The sequence below is a fragment of the Lepisma saccharinum genome, chromosome 3 (genome assembly GCF_977018435.1).
Source record: "Lepisma saccharinum chromosome 3, izLepSacc3.1, whole genome shotgun sequence".
Taxonomy (NCBI): domain Eukaryota; kingdom Metazoa; phylum Arthropoda; class Insecta; order Zygentoma; family Lepismatidae; genus Lepisma; species Lepisma saccharinum.
The window spans coordinates 42,444,490-42,464,348 of NC_139231.1; positions in this window are offsets into that span (position 1 = coordinate 42,444,490).

Consider the following 19,859-nt stretch of genomic DNA (forward strand, 5'->3'; position numbering starts at 1 on the left):
CTAAACCTGCCACCTGGTATCGCCATCAGATTGAACTGTTGTCGCAGAGGTGGGTGAAGGTAACTGAACATGGAGGCCTGTACTTTGCTGAATAAAGTCTGTCTTTGTTTCTGATATTCTGTGTTTCGTTTTCGTTCTAGTATGGTGCAGGTCTTCTGGAACAGCCTGGTATTTTATTTTGAATCTGCAAACTCGCTGAAAAAATAGTTGGCTTATTTTATTACAACTGAGCTTCTTTTTTTGTAAGTTATTCTAGTGAAACTTTTGCTGCCGTTTTCTGTCCGTAAGTTTGTTAATTCAGGAATGAATTAAAGTGATATCCAAACGAAGACAGTCACAAAATTGCAGGTTTTTACCTTGGAACACTAAAACACTTCTATCTTCATTTAACTTCTTGGATTCCATTTTCTAATATTCCTGTGAAGAGCATGTTCCAATGTCACTTCGGGTTCGGGCCTATTATAATAATTAATGCACTGTTACAGAAATTGAATTACATGTTTAAGAGATGATAATTAACCTATCGTTAATGTCCAGGTTGAAGAGGTCCTCCATTTCTTCTCTTGGGATCTCGTCAAAGAAGGCGTCATTAGAAATATTATGCTTATTTCTGTGCTTATGTCAGAAATTAGTTTTTAGATTATATTTAGTTCAGTCTTCACAGAATTGCTTCCACATAAAAAACATCCACTGTGAAATGAGATTTGAAAAGCCTCATTGCGTACACTTTATACGAATCCATGTTCGAAAGACAAATTGAACGACATCCAGACAGCGCAAATTTGTAATTTATATTTTCAACAGATAGTTTATAATTTATATGATCAGCGATCAATATATGTCGTGGGATATACACTAATGAAATCTGTCCGAAAATCTTACTAATTCAAACATTAATAGAATTTTCAAGAAAACGTGTACATTACCCAGGGCGAAGTTCGAACCTGGAATCTTCGGCGGTGAGATTTTGAGTCGATAACTCAAATCATTTGGCCACTGAGGCTGTCCATTAAATGTAGAAAATATAGATACGTGTATCAGTTTGTACTTAATCACTCCGGATAAATTCTAAGATGCAACCATAATGGAGGCTCTTCCTCCCAGTTTCATATTTTTATTCCTCCATCTCGTCTTTCTTAATCTAATGATATAAAGAGCAATATATTTAAGTTTATTACACTTATATTCACCTCACCGTTAGATCAACTTTGATGGGAAAAAGTTTCAAGATAAAGAAAATTGAAAGAAAGCATACGAGGTCTTTATGGAAAACACAGTCTTATAATTCACATAAACTGACTGTATTTATTATTTTCGTTGCTTTTATAATTCTTAGCTTAATCGCGAGTATGAGGATGATGAAGCGTATACAATACAATTTCTCTCTCCGTGTAAACAATAATTATAATTATAACCCATGGCGCAAAGGTCCAAGCAGGTCAAGATACTGCCGGCATCACTCCCACATGCCTCAGCAGAGGGAGATCATGCAACAGTGGCGCAACTACAGGGGGCATTGCCCCCCACCCCAACCTTGGACGGAAATGAGTTCTGGAGGGGGGGGAAACATTGACGGCCAAGTGCATCTGCAAGGGGCAATTACCGCCCACAACTTCAAATTTTATGTAAATAAAAATGCTTTTCGTAAAATTTTCTTCCTCGGTTCGCTTGCAGTACCTGCTTTTCTTAGTATTATCAAGTCCCGAAACATATCTGGGAATGGCGAAAGTCGGCCTTGGGCGCCGAACGATCTAAATGAAAAGAGATGAATTGTATTTTAAGTCCACTTTATGCACAGAAAGGCTAATAGGGACTGGACATACAGTTTAAAGTGGGATCCGAAGCACTGTCATGTGCCTCCGCCGGGTATCGAGCCCGGGACTCCATCAAAAGGTGACGACGTTACCACTACGCCATCGGGGAAGCTAAAAAGTTGTAAAAGAGAGAATGCGTTGGCGTCCCGTGAAATTATTTGCCCCCTATTAAATTTAAAAAAAATGGATCTAAAAATATTCTTGCTCGCAGGTTGTTTTCTGTAATGCATTGTAAATTACCAGAGAGAGAGTAACACTTTTATTAATTGATTTTGTTTTAAATGTATGAGCAATTGTTGAGGAAAAGGAGCGTGCACAATTTATGTAATTTTTGCTGTTGGTTTATTGTGAGATGGATGAATTTATTGTGTAATGTATTTAAATAATATATTATATTGTATATAATATGCATTAAAGAAACTTTGAATACGTACACAATTTAGTGTTGCATATGTGCGAAACATATATCGTGCATGAGTTATACATGTTAATGTAAAAGGGAATTATATTTGGAATGCATTTATCAAGCATTACTATCTTTCAAAAATAGTTTGAGTACTTGTTTTCCGTTATTAATGTGAAATTGAACGTCTTGAAAAATAATTTAGATCGTTTGTTCGAAAACAAATACTTTAGCACCAACTTCTACCCCTTTTTGCATAATTTACGAGGGTAATAACGTCTTTGATACTACTACTACTACCGCTACTACTACTACTACCAATAATAATAATAAAAATAATGTTGGTCCCGGGTTCGAATCCCGGCTTGAGTGTCAATTCATCAATTTCATCATATCATTCATCCCCATCTTCGCAAATAAGTCAAAAGTGGCACAAGAAGCAAAGTAAAATAAAGAAAATCAATAATAATAACATTATTATTATTATTATTGGTACGTTTATTATGGTACTTGCCCCGCCCCAAGACAAAAATTTAAAAAATTCGTGGTTCCGCCTCTGTCATGCTACCAGTTACGGGATGACGTGTGATTAGCACGACGAACCCTCAGTTGTTGTTATAGGTTTCCACGACCTGATTACACTAATCGTTCGTAGCTCCCCAATTTGCTCATGATGGTGAGTGCCCTCCGGCCTCATACCCTGGCCAAAATTTTCGGGAGAAAAGTTGTTACTAAGTAGAAATATTTTCCAAGTATAATAAGTAAGAATTTGATATGGTTCTACTAGAAAGTTTGTATTACTAGGAAGCTAGCAAAAAGTCTATCACTGTTTTGCAATTGCAAGCCGAACGATACTGATTTTATATGACCAGGGGTCAACCTAGAATTTTACAGAAGTGTAAGGGTAAATTTAGAGCCGAAATAATCATAAATTTGACTTCAGTGAAAAATTTTTGGTGAGAGTTGAGAAATTTTGTAGTCGTTAGGGGTGCGTGGATAAATTTCTGTATAGGACGTCATTATTTTCACAGGTAAGGTAAAGCAAAGCTCACCGTGCCATAACACACATTTAGGGGATGTGAGGTAGGGCCCCACACATTCTCGGTCTCGGTCATGTGATCAGCACCACGATCCGGCCGCCTTTATCCCAAGGGTTGCCCCCAGATACACATTGATTAGAGGCTAGGTGAGCCTCAGAGCCGCTTTATGAGGGGACAAGGCCCACCTCCAGAATCGAAACTGTGTCTCCCACGTGGCAGTCAGACGCCCTACCGAGTAGACTACCGAAGCAGTATTCTTTATTTTTATTTCATTTTGTCTTTATTTTTTTTTTATTTTTGGTGATCTGGTGTCCCTTGCTATCACTTCGCTTAAGAATGATTTAATACACAAGGATTCTCTGTTTATTTTTAATACACCAAATCGCCGACCTACGTGACGCTGTGGTTAGCACTGTGCGCAACAATGCCAGGGATTCAAGGTTCGAAGCCAGGGCTTTGCATGGTTGTTCTTTGTGAGTGTCGGTTCATCAGAACATCAATCATCCTCATCTTCACGATTAGCTAAAAGTGGCAGAAAAGCAAATAAAATAAACCAATTCAATCAAACCACAAAATCGAAATTAAATATTTGTTTTTACCCGGACATGCAAACAATTTTCATTGTGAACTCAGCCGGCTCCCGTGGCGGAGTGGTTAGCACATTGCATTCCAACGCCAGGGGTCTCGGGTTCCCGGCCTGGGCATGGATATTTGTGAGTGTCCATTCATCAATTTCGTCATATAATCACTCATCCCCGTCTTCGCAAATTAGCCAAAAAGTGAACAAAAGTTGAAGTAAAAATAAAGCTAATAAAAAATATTGTGAAATTTTATGTAAATAAAAATACTTTTCGTAAAATTTTCTTCCTCGCTTCGCTAGCAGTACCTGATTTTCTCAGTATTATCAAGTTCCGAACCGTAGCTGGGGGTGGCGAGAGTCGGCCTTGGGCGCCGAACGATCTAAATGAAAAGAGATTAATTGTGATTTTTCCATTAATTCCGAAGAAGAGCACCCTGCCGAGATTTCTTCTTTGGAACCTTTGAATGTGGTATTCTGCGCCTTTTCTCTCTTCGATCTTCTATTTCTTGAAGGTTTACTCTTCCAACGAAGGTTTGGCACTCATTAGCAGCATCCCTCCCTTCCTTCGCGGTCCTGCCGAAATGAGGGGGAAAAACTCCAACCGCCGGGAAAGACCCCGTTCCGTGTAAAGGGTCGATTTTGACTTCGCCTGTTTATGGCATTTGGAATGAACATTGCCAAATTTAATGTAAATAAAACCAAATATCAAACCATTTGTGAGAATGAAAATTTACGGGTCTCACTTATCGCACAACACTTGACCAACCTCATGTTCTGACATCACGGGCTACGTTGGTTAGGCAGGCTAGCTATGTATGCACAAGGTAGAAAAACTGTTTTGCGACAAGAAGGGCCCGTACTTTACTGTAGAAATGGAAACTTCTCAGTTCTTTGTTTCGTACCGTCCTGTAAGTTTGAGACTGGTGGAAGTATCTGAATACACAATGCGTGATTTTGATGATGATGTGACTTTTTTATCTTGCGATAGGATTCATTCGTTTGTATAACTGAATAAAGCGCAGACGCTTACTTTTGGTAACACAATTTTGTACTTTGGATAGATAAATTGATCTGGAGAATCTATTATGACACTGCAGGTTGTTTTCTCCTATATAAACTGTTCAGGCAGCAGGAACTATTTCACACTGATTTTTCCACGACGAAGATAGTAATTCTATAATATTTAGTTTCTTGAGATTTAGATGAATATGAATCCTAATCTACTTCAGCAGTGGCGGAAAATGGGGGTATTACCCCCTACTTTTGTCCCTCAGTAGAGGTGTGCGTGATCCCGAAGAGTCGGCACCGGGATCGGGAAAAGAAATTCCCGTCCGAATCCCCACTTTTTGAGGTTCCAAGCAGTAGGGAAATACAGAATGGTCATTTTAAAAAGTCGCCAATTCTGAACATTTTCTTCAATGTAAATGTATGTCTGGAACGTATCGGAAATTGTTAGTTTTTGTTCCAGAAGTGCAAAAACAAACACTTAAGATGAAAATTACGTGTAGAATTCGCGATTACAAGAGCTTCGGGAAATTTCGAACATATCCCGTCCCGAATGTCGGGATTTAAAGAATTTCCCGTCCCGACCTAAAAATTTTGTCCCGCACACCCCTATCCTACAGTATGGTAAACCTTATCTGCAAAGGGATATAAACTGTCCTTGCAGCCACTGTACTTCAGTAATATAGATTCATAAAAATGAGTATTTTTTCTATAGGTGTGCGAGACAGAATGTTTTTGGTCGGGACGGGATCGGGACAGGAAATTATTTTTAAATCCCGACATTCGGGACGGGAAATATTTGACATTTCCCGACAAAGTCAGGAAATTTTCGGGACGGGAAATGATCGAAATTTCCCGAAGCTCTAAAAATCTCGAATTCTACACGTAATTTTCATCTTAAGTACTTGTTTTGCACTTCTGGTACAAAAACTAACTGCTCGGGAACCCGAAAAGTCGGGAAATTTTTTTCCAGATCCTGGTCCCGACTCTTCGGGATTCCGCACATCCCTATTTTTTCTTTAACGACTTTAACTATAATTTACTGGAAAAAGTTGACTTTCTTTTGTTTAAAACACATGTTTAAAACTTGTTTTTTAAAACTCATGTTTAAAACTATGTTTAAAACAAAAAAAACATATTTTAAACAAAAAAAAAACAGTTTGTTTTGTTCTTTAAAAAAAAAAAATTTGCCAACCCTGAGCGAGAGGCATCATTTCTTCTTAAGTATTCAGTTAATCTAAAATTTAAATTAAAACTTCTAACAAACATTGCCCAATATTACAATATATATAATACTATCGTTTGATTCGGGAATATTTTTAAGACTGCTAACTAGTAGTGGTGATCGGCACAAGAAGAGAAGTAAAATAAAGTAAATCAATAATAATAATAATAATAATAATAATGTTACAATAACATTATTAGCAACATTATTATTAACATTATTTTATTAACATTATTATTATTATTATTGGTACGATTATCCTGGTACTTGCCTCCCCCCCAGACAAAAATTCGTGTTTGCGCCTCTGGTCCCAACCAAGACAAAGCCTACATCACGCAGGAAGTCACAGCACGGAGTTTGCGGGTTGTTTTTAAAGAAATCGTTGACGCACGACATCAAACTATGGTCAATGGATCCGTCTCTCCCCCAACCTTCCCTCGCTCAAGGACGACTGGTCCTCTATGCCTCGCAAGAAGGCATCCCTTCTGTCCCGCAGTCAAGTTACGTTGTGTTCTCTGCCCACTGCCTGAAGGTCTCCTTTTGCAGGGATATAAAACCTTTTTCGAGCAAGGCCTCATCCCCTTTTGCAAAGAGAATGAATGGGATTTTGTCAACCCTCGCGGTCTGAAAATTCTGTGACGTCATCGTCACATCGGCTTGAAGAACTTGCCTTCCTGTGATGTGTTCACGTGGAAGCGTATAGAAATAAAAACATCAGTGGAGTGTACTGAGTGTACCGAGTTTAAACTAGGGATGGCCAGATCCGGATCCGGTTGGTTCCGGATCCTTAGGATCCGGATCTTAAAATTTTTCGGATCCGGATCCGTTTTGCCATCCCACATGCGCTTCTTTGGAAAGTAAGAATGTGCTTATAACATATTGTTACCTGCTAATATACATATATATATAATATACATACATACACATATATATAGTGTGTGTGCGCGCGTGCGCGATTTGTAATTAATTAATACACTTACAAGGGAGGTCTAAGTATCTCCCTCCGATTTCCATGAAACTTGGCAGTTGTATAGAGGCACCCACCCTCAAATGTCAAGATGAGGAGAAATTGAAGTGGGGATCTGACCCTGAAACCACGTAAATATGACATAGGAAGAAACAGGGTGCATAGGGCCTCTCTATACACCTGCCAAATTTCATGGAAATCGGAGGGGAACACACGGGTCAGATGATCCCCACGTCAATTTGTCCTCATCTTGACATTTGAGGGCCGGACCCTGTGGCTGAGTGGTTAGCAAATCGCGCTGCAACCTCAGGCGCCCCGGGTTCGAATCCCGCTCGGGCACGGTTGTTTGTGAATGTCCATTCATCACTTTCATCATATCATCACTCATCCCCATCTTCGCAAAAACGCCAAGAGGCACAAAACTTGAAGTAAAATAAAAAAATAAATCAATCAATTGACATTTGAGGGGATTTTGCCCCCTAAAACAGTTTTTAGCTGAAACAAAAAAAACACGTATTTCTTCCTTTGGGAACCTCTATACACCTACCACGTTTCATGGAAATCGGAGGGGAACACAGGGGTCATATCCCCACTTCAATTTGTCCTCATCTTGACATTTGAGGTGAGGTTGCCCCCTAGAACAGATTTTTAGCCGATACAAAAAAACACGTATTTCTTCATTTGGGCCCCACTATACGCCTGCCTAGTTTCATGGAAATCGGAGGGGGACACTTAGATAACCTCCCTTGTTAGTCTTACACTTCGTAATTATATAACACTGTAGATATTATAATGTTTTATTTTAATTTGTAAAACTGTAACTGTAGAACAATTGTATAATTTTTGTATAACATTTCTATCTTGTTATATGTGTTAAAGGTTTCATCCTGGAATGGAATGTCTCACATTTATGTGTGTTTTCATTTCCAATACATTCGAATGAATACATATTCGTTTCAATGGCATTTACAAAATCACCTCTGACATTTTATGTTAAACAAGTAAGATTATTTTTCTGCACGAGTGTGTTAGCCGATGCGTAGCAAAGTATTTTAGGAACAACACTTGAAAAAAATTCTTGTAGGACTAATGAAAAATTTCTTTGTAATCGAAGATCATAATACCTTTTAAGGTGTGGTAATATTATAATGGGATTGAGATACGAAACCCTCGGATCCGGATCCAGATCCGAAACTTTCAGACCCGGATCCGGAATTTTCAGATCCGGATTCAGATCCGTAACTTTTGGATCCGGATCCGAATGGATCCGGATTTTTCGGATCCGGATCCGTTTGGCCATCCCTAGTTTAAACCCATTCTTGAGCTTTGATTATATAATGGAAAATTTGGAGAGCGGTATTGGAGGTTTATCACAAATCTTTACAGTGTCGTTTGAGAACTTTTGATATGTCTAAACCATGTAAGCTACCGCCACCGCAAAATTCAATTTTGCATTCCCGCTCCCCGCCCCCCCAAAAAAGTCACGCGGTGACTCTTGCCAGAATTGTGAAAATTCCTTGCCTCGTCGCATTGGGTCGTCGTTATTGCGAACGTTCTTCCCGGTATTGATTACGTATCCCCTTGTGAACTCTCAAGTGGTACTGAATCTACATCTACATCAGTAAATAATGTTGATGAAGTGCTTTCTGAATAGCCTAGAAGTGATTAATGCGTTGCAATTTTTTAAAATTTACTTTTGAACGCAAAAATAGACTCAGTGGAATTTAGCAACATGTATTCTGGTGAGTTCCATAGGTAGAGGTAATGTAAATTTTTCCGTGCATATAACACCGTGCCCTGGGTGCCCAGGGGCGCCGACTTGTCAAAATTATTGGGGTGGCTCTGATCACTGAAATAAATGAATGAATGACTCACTCCCTCCCTTTTTTAAAAATAAAAATTACGTCTTCGTATAGCAGATTTAAGCAGCTATTATATTCCTCATGCAAATGAAATGTAACATGAAAAATGTGTGTCTGCTCATTTGTTTTTTAGATAACAGTTAACATTTTTATTTAAAAGTAGGCTATGTATTTAAATTAAGAGGCCAACATAACAGTTTTATGCCGGCCTCGGTAGCTGAGGGTGTTTGGTGGTCGGCTCAACTCGCTTTGATCCGGAGGTGTCGGATTCGAGTCCCGGCGAGGGCATGGGTGTGTTTTAATGTCCGCAACAGACTTGTAAAGAAAGGACATGTGACGGGTGCAAAGAACCTTAGTGTTGACGTACCCATAAAAATAGCGAATATTTACAATATTTAACAGTTTTATTTAATTATTTACATAAATGCTAACACAAATCGGAGGCAAATAGTTTTACTTTTTTGTATTTTACTTTTTAAATTTAATTTTGCAAGAATAAATAAACACATAGCACGCCGTGCTTTAGCAATAATGCCCTTGATCATAGCCGTTCCCGCTTTCGCAATACAGAATTTTCATAAGCTTTCTCATATGAATTTCATCATATCATCACTCATCCTCATCGCCGTGATTAGCCAAAGTGGCAGAAAACGACGTAAATAACCTAATTCAATCAATTGAGCATTCAACACTTTCGAATCTGCCCCCCCCCCCCCCACAAATGCTTTGTGTGAGCCTGACATAAATCTTCTTCAAATCAACATGTTTTTCGTTGCTGAAATGGCGACCCTCGGAAGAAGTTTCACCTACGTAGGTGACGTCACAGCAGGCCTGTAGCTATACGGAGCAGAGGGGCAACTGCCCCCCCTGTAAAAAATACAGAATACATATCTACCTGGAATTCTCACTAATCTTTACAATTTGATCCTGTATTACTCTAGCAACATAACAAAGACATTTATTGATTTTGTGATTTATGAAGGTGTGTGGGATTCCGTATAATGTCGGATCAGGATTTGGGGAATAAAATCTCTTCCAGATTCAAACTTCGGGAAATGATTTATCAATTTTCTGTATGTAGAACAGTTGTGATATTTTGAGTAGTCTTGTATTAAAAGTGCCTAATGTATTTGGAAGTTTTTCTTGGATGTGTTGCTAAGAAGTTTGAACAGCATAATTTTTTGTTTCCCAAGTCTACCTTTTGGTAATAGCGATTCATGTGACAGAGAGAGGGAGTGACGTGAAATTGATGAAGAGACACTCACAAACAGTGCTGCAACCACAGGGGGTAGGGGCATTGTCCCCCCCCCCAATCTTGAACGGAAGTCCAATCTGGGAGGGGGCAAACATTGAAGTAAAGAAACATGACTAGCAGAATCTAAGTATAGTAGAACAAAATGGATACTCAAGTTGGAATTAGTTTTCAAGTGTTTCTTGCTATTTTCCTCCAGACGGCCAAGGGCACTTGCAGGGGACAAAGAGGGGCAATTGCTCCCTCGATTTCAATTTTTGTTTACAAATAAAAGTACATTTCGTAAAATTTTCGATATCTACTATTCTTATAGTCCCACGTTCAGAGCTATAGCTAGGGGACGGCGGGAGTCAGCCCTGGGAGCCAAAACGATCTAAATAAAAAAAATGTTAAAGAGAATGCCATGTTCGCCGTGAAATTTGTTGCGCCCTATTAAATAAATATTGTTTTCAGTTTGAAAATATTTGATACTAAAGATTTTCCTGCTCGCTTCGATCCCAATATGATTATTTTCTGTAATGCATTCTAAATTACCCGAGAGAGAGGTAAGGCCAGATATATATATGTAAATTTTATATATATATATATATATATATATATATATATATATATATATATATATATATATTAAGGAAACTTTGAATACGTACACAATTTAGCGTTAACATGTTGCATATGTGTTTTCTTATTTTATGTCGCTCTATGTTACATATGTTTAAAATATATGTTGTATACATGAAAGTTATACTTGTCATATGTACAAAATAATAATGTTCGTAATTATTCTGTCCTTGAAAAATACGGTTTGTGTGCTTGTTTTCCATTATTAGCTAATATGAAATTGAACGTGTTGGAAAAATATTTCAAATAATTTGTTCAAACACAAATGCTTTAACACCGACTTCTATCCCCTTTTGCATGATTTACGACGATAATAACGTCTTGTAATGCTACTATTATTACTACCATTACCACCACTATATTACTATTATTATTATTAGCACGTTTGTCCTGGTACTTGACCCCCCTCTCCAGATAAAAAATTGTGGTTTCGCCTCTGCTCACAAAGAAGACTCATGCCCAGGCTCGAACCTGGAACCCCTGGCTTCGCAGCGCGTTATGTAACCATCCTACCATGTAGGTCGGCTAGTGAAAGATGTAGGACAGATTACTGGCTCAAATTATTATCAAACACGATGAAAATGTGATAGTGTTTCACAATTATTATTTCGGTTAGAAAGCGATAAAATTTGTAGTTCGATAGGGTTACACTAAGCATCTTATGGAGTGTAAATATCAATTTCAAATCTTATGAATCATTTCTCTATGCAAACGCATCAAATATGGTAAGCAACATAGGTGTGTGTTATGATATCCATTTTATAAAGGAAAAGTTAAGTTTTAACCCTGACTGTTTGCATGATATCGTTTCAATAGCATGTTATATATTGCTCTCAGAATTTTAAACGGCAGTAAAAATAAATGACATTTGCAACTACGAAGCTTACAATGGGATTGCATTCATTAAGGATAGAAGATGCCTATTTTGATTCCTTGTAACATCGAAAGTTGAATTAGAGGCGCAAATAGTGACTGAGAAAAGTTGCTTGCATTGATGTCCTGCACACACTGTGAAAGTTGTCGATGTTATCAGGCGGCACCTTATGAATATAGGTTCAAGAAAATGACAAGTAGAAAAAAGCTGCAGTGAAATAAATACGATTGAAAATCTCTCAAATTACATTCTATTTATTTTCTTATATTTATAATAATAAATTGTGTCTGTAGCAGAAGTTGTCTGTTAAACCTACCTCAGGCACAACCTAATTTTTTGACAAATAATTATGTCAACTCTTCTGCTATGTAGTGGATTCTCCTAATTTTATTCATATATCTTAAGCCATTGTGTGACTGGTAAAAATTAGTATCAGAATAAAAATCCCTGATATTTGGGGTTTGTACTCTTCTGCTCAAAAAGTGGTGACGATAAGCTGCTCAGAGACTTCGTGCCGCGGAAATGGGGTAAAGCGAAGGAGGCCCCTTATATCTTTCGGTTTCGTACCATAGTCATTAAGGAAGGTATTTTTCAAAATGTAAAGAGGATACAGCATTTCCCTCGATAAAACTTGATAAAAATATGAAATATTAATGATGACAGTGTAATCCAAGAAGTCGCTGATCAATCAAGGGATTCCTATTTGTTTGTCAGGTGTCAACACAATATTTTGCAAAATGGTTAACGTAGGCAAAGATTGTCTGAAGTGATGCAAGAGTCTTTCATTTGAAGCAAATAGAATCCATGGTGGACTAAGGGACCCATTTTAATGTTTTAGCAAGTAGGCCTTAAAAAAATGTAAATGTTTAAACAATTCATCAAAGTGTAGATAATATGTAACCATTATTATTTAATTAATTCTATTTTTCTTGCCTAACACAACACAATGGTGTTCTTGGATTCTCGTTAGATTCCTATGAGCGTAAAAATCTTGCATACTGGAAACTAGAGGAAAACATTATGAAGCACGATTTATAAACGTCTTCCTTAATCAGTTCTGCAGAGAAGCCCAAATCTGTTGGTACATATTAATCGTGTATTAACATTATTGACCTGTAAATGTAACGTAGATACAGTCCCGATTAGCCTATTTATGTTAAACTTTATCTTTGTATTCTTTGGTAGTCCGAAAATGTCATTATCGAAATATTGTTATTTGATGTTGCTCGAACTTTTTTTGTTCGTTGCAGTTTCAAGATATCATCCCTTTCCTGTTACTTATCACTTTTGGAGGAGGGGGAGGGGGGCATCTTCCAATGCAACACAATATATTAAAAATTTGCTCCCTCTAGGATTGACTTCGCCCCCCTACTAAAAATTCCTGGCTACGGGCCTGCGTCACAGAGAAACTGGCTCTGGCGGGATTGTAAACACGAGAGTTGGGGGAAGAAAATGCCTGTAGGACCTTCAAAAGCGGGCCAAACCTGAATCAGATCCGCGAGCAGTTTGGGCATCGGGGGGGGTAATGGTTGCGGTCGTAAACTTGGGAACATTACGACAGTGAGTGAGTCCTAACTCAAGGTTACCCCCCCCCCTCCTCCTCGAAGCCAATGCGTCGCTATTTTTCCACAGAAGATTTGAATCTGAAACCTGCGAAGATTGACATAACAGCTACTGAAGGCAGCCACGAAAGCTCAATTGATCATGATAATTAGCGGCAATGCAGGGTGTGGCGAGGTGTAGAACCAGCCCCCCAATATTCTTTCTCTCTCTCTGCTTCTGAAATTTTATATAGCTTAGAAATTCAACAGGAAGTGTCGCTTATGAAATAATTTAATTTACAAGACAGAAATCTGGTTTCCAGTAACATATGATACGACATCTTCGATAATAAGCAGGGGCGTTCTGGTTCGGCCAAAGGGGCCCGGCTAACTTAACATATGTCCTCCTCCGAAATGCAGAATTAACTTCCTTGCTCGCAGGTGGACATCTATAGGAAAAATCCCATATCTCATAACTAGACCTCGGATTTTTAGATTCTAAAAATCCTGAAATAGGTCCTAAAAATCTTAAGTTAGACTCGAAAAATCCTAAAATAGGTTCGAAAAACCCTAAAATAGGTTCTAAAAATCAGTGACGTGCAGTGACGTCGACACTTGGGGTAGCAATGAGTGGCGTGCCCAACGGGTCATAATCCCCCCCCTTTTTTTAGGGCCCGGTATTCCTAAAAGAAGAACGTCAAATACAGGAAAAATTGCAAAGTTAGGAATGACTACAAAAAATTGTACACATAACTTCCACCCACTTTCGAAAATCAAAAACGATTTGATTTGACTACTGAGCCAGAGATGCCGGGTTTGAATCTTGGCTTGGCAATGGGTGATCTTTGTGTGTCCCTTGCCCTTCATCAATTTTATCATATCGTCTTCGCGATTAGCCAAATATGGCGGAAAGCGAAGTAAAATAAACTAAATCAAACAATCAATCAATCAATGATTTGATTTGATTCGCTTTTTTATACATTTGTTTAATCGCGAAGATGATGCGACAAAATTAATGACACCCATGTCCAGGTAGGGGTTCGAACCAGGAACTCCTGGTGTTGTAGCGCGCTGTGGTAACCACTCCCCCACGGTTGGTTGATTTGATGGTTGATTTGACGTTTTAAGTCCATTTTACACACAGAAAGGCTAATCGGGACTAGACCTATAGTTTAATGTGGGATACGAACCACTATAGGCCTCCATCGGGTACAGATCCGGTCGGCCGACAACAAACATGTGAGGAAGGCGCTAACCATTCGGATACGTGGGTATCGGTAAAGCAAACTGCATTTTTCCTGAGTAGTAATTTTCAGTTGAATTTTTGAAATACCATCTTTCGTTTTTTAAAAAATTTTGCATTGCTTGATTTCCATAATTTCTCACGATCTCGTTACTGAAGGATCCGGGCTCGAGCCCTGGCCTGTGCATGAGTGTTTATTTGCAACCACTCTTCACTCGTTTAATTTAATCAACGTTCATCGTCATGGCAGAAATTAGGAAAAGCAATGGAAGAGAGAAGAAAATACAAATAATTTCCTCCCAGTGCATCTGCAGGGTACTGTGAAATCAGGAGCCTAGAATTCTCTGTTTATGATTGTCCCTCACGACTTTCCAAGCTCTTAGCTACTTATTCCGATTAAATCTATACAGCTAGAAAAAGCGATGGGTAACAAAACACAACTTTAAACAAACCATTTTTCTACTTTCTTCAATGATATTCATTTGGCTTTTTGAGTTCTGGGATACATTTTTCATTTCTAATTTTCTCATTATCCACTGCAGGCAGAGTACAACACATAAGAACAAGAATGCACGCTCGTCACGAATCCAGGCCTGAATTGTTCTTTGCGAGGTCCCTTCATCAATTTCATTATATCATCACTCATCCTCATTTTCGCTATAACCAAATGTGACAGAAAAGCGAAGTAAAATAAACCAACAACAAGAATTAGAACGAGCGTTCACTTTCCCAAATAAATAAATCCGTATTTATGATTGTTTAGCTTATCCATTTTTTTATTGGAGGCCAAGAGATTTGTATATTTTAATAAAACACTACTAAAACGAGATCAAGAGAGAGTGTGAGCACATATTTGTTATTTAACCATTATATATTCCATATTTTTAAAAAAAGCATAACATTTTGTCTGCACAGAAGACGTTCCAATTGCATAAATGATAAAAGCACATCCCATAGTATACATACATATTGTACAACGTGTAAAAAGTAGTGTAAATACAGAAGACAGAAGTACAGCAGGAAAAATTCCCCTTAGTTCTTTAGAGGATTTCAAAGAAATCGAAGGGAAACCAATCCCCTATCTGTCCTATAGGAGATAGACTGGAGGACCTGAAAGCACAGGCTTTCAACCATTGCAGCGGGGGCGAGGGGGCAAGGGTGGTAGAGGCAGAAATCTTCCCTTTCGAAAACCCGTTTCTACCTGGAACTGTGAGGCGGAAAAAGAGCGAGCTAGGCCGCTGAACGCACCGAGGGACGAGAAGCGCGTGAAAAAAGTGTTGCATATAAACTGTGGCTTCAACAAAACAATAAATATTGTGATTTGAAAATAATTAGAGATTTGAGATTGATTGATCTATCTCTGCTAGACTAGCTACTCCTCAGTGCACGTCACTGCTAAAAATCCTGAAATAGGTCCTAAAAATCTTAAGTTAGACTCGAAAAATCCTGAAGTAGGTTAAAAAAAAAACTTAAAATAGTTCAAAATTTCTGAATACTGCTGATTAGGTATAGTCACCGGCAATGAAAATGGGACACATATATCCTGAAATATGCACTATCTTGCATAACGTTATGTGTGTTGCCTAACCCTACGGCGATGGCAGAACTCAACATTGGAAATTTGCTATTAAAATCCACTCATCGCCGTATAGTTAGGCACCAATCTGTTTTCATGTTATCCACAGTAAAACTCCGCAATTTTGTCTGTGAAGATCATCTTATATTCTGAAAATCTTACAACAAAAATATAGTGAGTGGTACAAACTTCAATGCTGAAATGTTAGTTTGCAAGGCGTGAATGCCACAAAGCATGGAAGTGAGCAAGACCACACAGATCAGACCACTTTGTATTGCACAGGTCACAGTGTAACCTAAAATAGGTTCTAACAAGCAAAATAGGTTTTTAGGCACTAAAAAACTTTTGTTGCGTTTTTTAACGAAACGCTGACATAACTTATTATTTCTTGCATGAATCCAGTATAGAAAGATCCAGTTACTCAACCAGTCGTTGCTTTGTTGCTGCACAATATAAAGAATTAAATTTGATAAATCATGAAGTTTTATCACTAATTTTAATTTTACGTGTGGTATTTGAATGTAACTTCACATCAAATATTTTCAAGCTGGCTCTAAGCCTTTTTATATTCAAATAAGAGCTGAAAAAAACTCTAAAATAGTTTACACCTGTTCCATGTTACTTCAAAGTGGTCCCAAAACTCAGTTTGATGTGGAGTCGAATTATCCCTTTGCCCTAAGGGTTCACAGCGTATGGGTTAAATGTTACCATTATTTGGGGGCATTTTGTGAAGTTCATTTTTCTTCCATATTGAAATTCTGTGGACATTTCCTTCTTTCCAGTGTGTTTTTATTTTATGATCTACAGTGCTCGAAGTGGATACTCCTATAGCTGGTATGCTTGGTCGAGGAGGATTGGATTGATTTGGTGTTTTAAGTCCACTTTATGCACAGTAAGGCTAATCGGGAGTGGACCTACAGTTTAAAGTGGGATCCGAACCACTTGTGCCTCCACCTGGTATCGAACCCGGGACCCCTTGATTACAAGGCGACGACGCTACCACTGCGCCATCAGGGAGGCCTCTTGGTCGAGGAGGGTCTTTGTGTAGATCAGCATGGAGACAATGAAGAAGTGGGGGATGCTTATGCAAATTATCCTAGCAGGAGGCGATGGTTAATGGAAATGTACATAACTGGGGGAAAAGCACCCCTCTGCACTCCTTCTCCACACCCACAACTCCAGCACTGACGATCTATTATTAATATAAAAAGGTCTTGTTTCATGAAATATATCGAAAAGAAATGCTATTGTTGAAATTATTATTAATAATGTCCACTATTATTAAAATTGAAATCCTTTTCGGAATTCAGTCTTTCCGATCGACTTTCATTGAGTGACGAATTTTCAGTGAATGAAGTCCCATCACCGCCCTATTACCCGTCTTTCAAGGCTGGAGTTCCGCCATATTTCCTTCTACTAGATTTCAATTGAACTTGTGATGCTGGGTTAACACTAGAAATCTAGAGGTCCAGTTCAACCCCCAAAACAGAAATGAGCACATTGTTGAATACATTAGTTACTATTAGTATTAGAAGGCTAATGTGAGGGGATTACTTTATATCATACATTTTAGTCCGATGAGAAGGTCCGGAAAAATGCAGATAGATACCTCAAAAATTTTTAGATCCAATTTGTGCAATTGAAAACAATATTGATTTATTAGTGCGCAATTAATTTCCCTGGACGCCATGGCATTCTCTCTTTTACAACTTTTTTTAGATCATTCGTGCCCAATGGCTGGCTCCCGCCACCCCTCTGAACTTGATGAAAACAAGAATAGCAGATATTGCGAGCGAAACAAGGAAGAAAATTTTACAAAATGAATTTTTATTTGCATAAAATTTGAAATCGAAGGGGTAATTGCTCGCATTAGCCCCTGTCCCCCCTGTAGTTGAGTCACTGTATAATGCAGACATATTTAAGCAATATATGTTTACTTTGGATACTTTAGGCTCACTGCCATTGTTAGTCAACCTTATTCTGCACAGTTGCTCGACTAACCTTGTGTTAATGCAAATACCACGCACCCTTCCCCCTTCCATCCAAACCGATTCTAAAGGCATAAGAGATAATGTTTTATTTCAACCCTATCGCCGCGATCACCCACAGGTAGGTAGAAAAACTATACATAATAACCAAAACTAAAAATCAATAACAAGTCAATCAAACGATAGTTTAAAGTGGGATCCGAATCACTATGTGCCTCCACCAGCAGGCACGTATCCAGGAATTCCTTTCGGGGGGGGGGGGGCTGAACATCATCTCTTTAAGATATATAGATAGAACCTCACAATTGTATGTTTAAGGCCTGTGGTGGCGATTGGGTTCCAAAACGGAGGGGGGGGGGGTGCAAGGAAAGTTTACTTTCTCTTGGTAGACAAGGCCTAGGAATAAGAGGCAAAAAAATGGGGAGCAACTATAAAGTAAATTGTTGCCACTGTTTAAGGCTGCCATTTTAATCAACGTGAAATCGGAACGTTTTTTATCACTCGACTCCCCTCTTTCCATGCATTAACATTGTGTACCAGTACCATCTGAGTGTGTGTGTTTGTCCAGTTCTTCTCATCAGGCATCAACACATCTATGGTGCCTGAGTGTTTTTAAGAAGCCGTTACACATGCACGGGATGGACAATCCACTCGACAATGCAAGATTGAAACTGTGGGCTGCGAGTTGGACGCAGACAGTTCTCGAATATTTCTCTCTGATTCGAGCCTGAACACCACTACTGTGTCTTGTCCTCCCATGTTTGCAGCTCTTATAAAAGCCGAACCCCACTAAATTGTTCATATTCAGGCCTCTAAAAAACCTTCCGTTCCCAACACATCTAATGTTTCGTCTCCCAATATGATCAAATGCTTACTTATTTATTTCTATTGACGTGCCGAAGGGAGCATTGGTGGGGTCATAACTCCATTTGATCCAGTATTCCTTAAAACAAAAAAAAAAAAAAACTTCAAAGACAGGAAAGGATGGCAAAATGAGGACTGACTACCAAAAATAGTATTCGTAACCCTTCTCCCTACCGATAATCCTGGGAACGCCATTCTTTATCTCGGACACATTTTTTTTTTTAAATCAACTCACCAGAAGTTTTTATCATTTCGTATTCGAGACTTAAGTAAAGTCTTCCTGCAGGTTTGGATTTTATCCTTTAGAGTGCTTTCGCCTGCCTTCGCACCTAACCTTAACAAAGCCCTAATTTTCCACCCTTGTGACTTGGATCTTCAAAACTTAAGTAGATTTCAGACCGAAGTGATACGCGATACATGACGTATGGAATGAGACAATGAACAAAACGTTTCACACCGTAGCGACACAAAAGGCCTCACAAACCAACGTTCGACTTGTGAAATCCTCGGGCAACACAGTGTGAAAACTCCATCAATAGGCCACGAGCAGCAGCTCGTGTTGACCACCGAAGAAAAATGTCTCCTCAACCGGTGGGAATGCCCATCAGTTTTCTTCTTTCTCCTTTATTTTCTGTGCTTGTTAATAAAACAGGTAACATCTTACAATTTGACATACACAGAACATGTACTATGTAGCCTATACATTTTAGCGCAAGCTCAGTCGAAGTCAAGGGTGGCTCGTGGATCAGTTGGTAGAGCAATGGCATGGTGTGCCAGAGCCCTGATTCAGGTCCTGGTAGAGCCTGTAATTTCCGTTAAAATAACTACATATGCAACATCTTCTTGTTTCTCTTCTCGACATTCATGAAATTTTCGGCTGTCCCTTCATGGTAGTTAAGTATTTGTGCGTGTGTGAACCCAGTAGGCTTAAACAAATTTATTTCTTTTATGCCATGAAATTCTCGGACTGCATACATGAAATTTTGTTCGGGCACATCTAAATC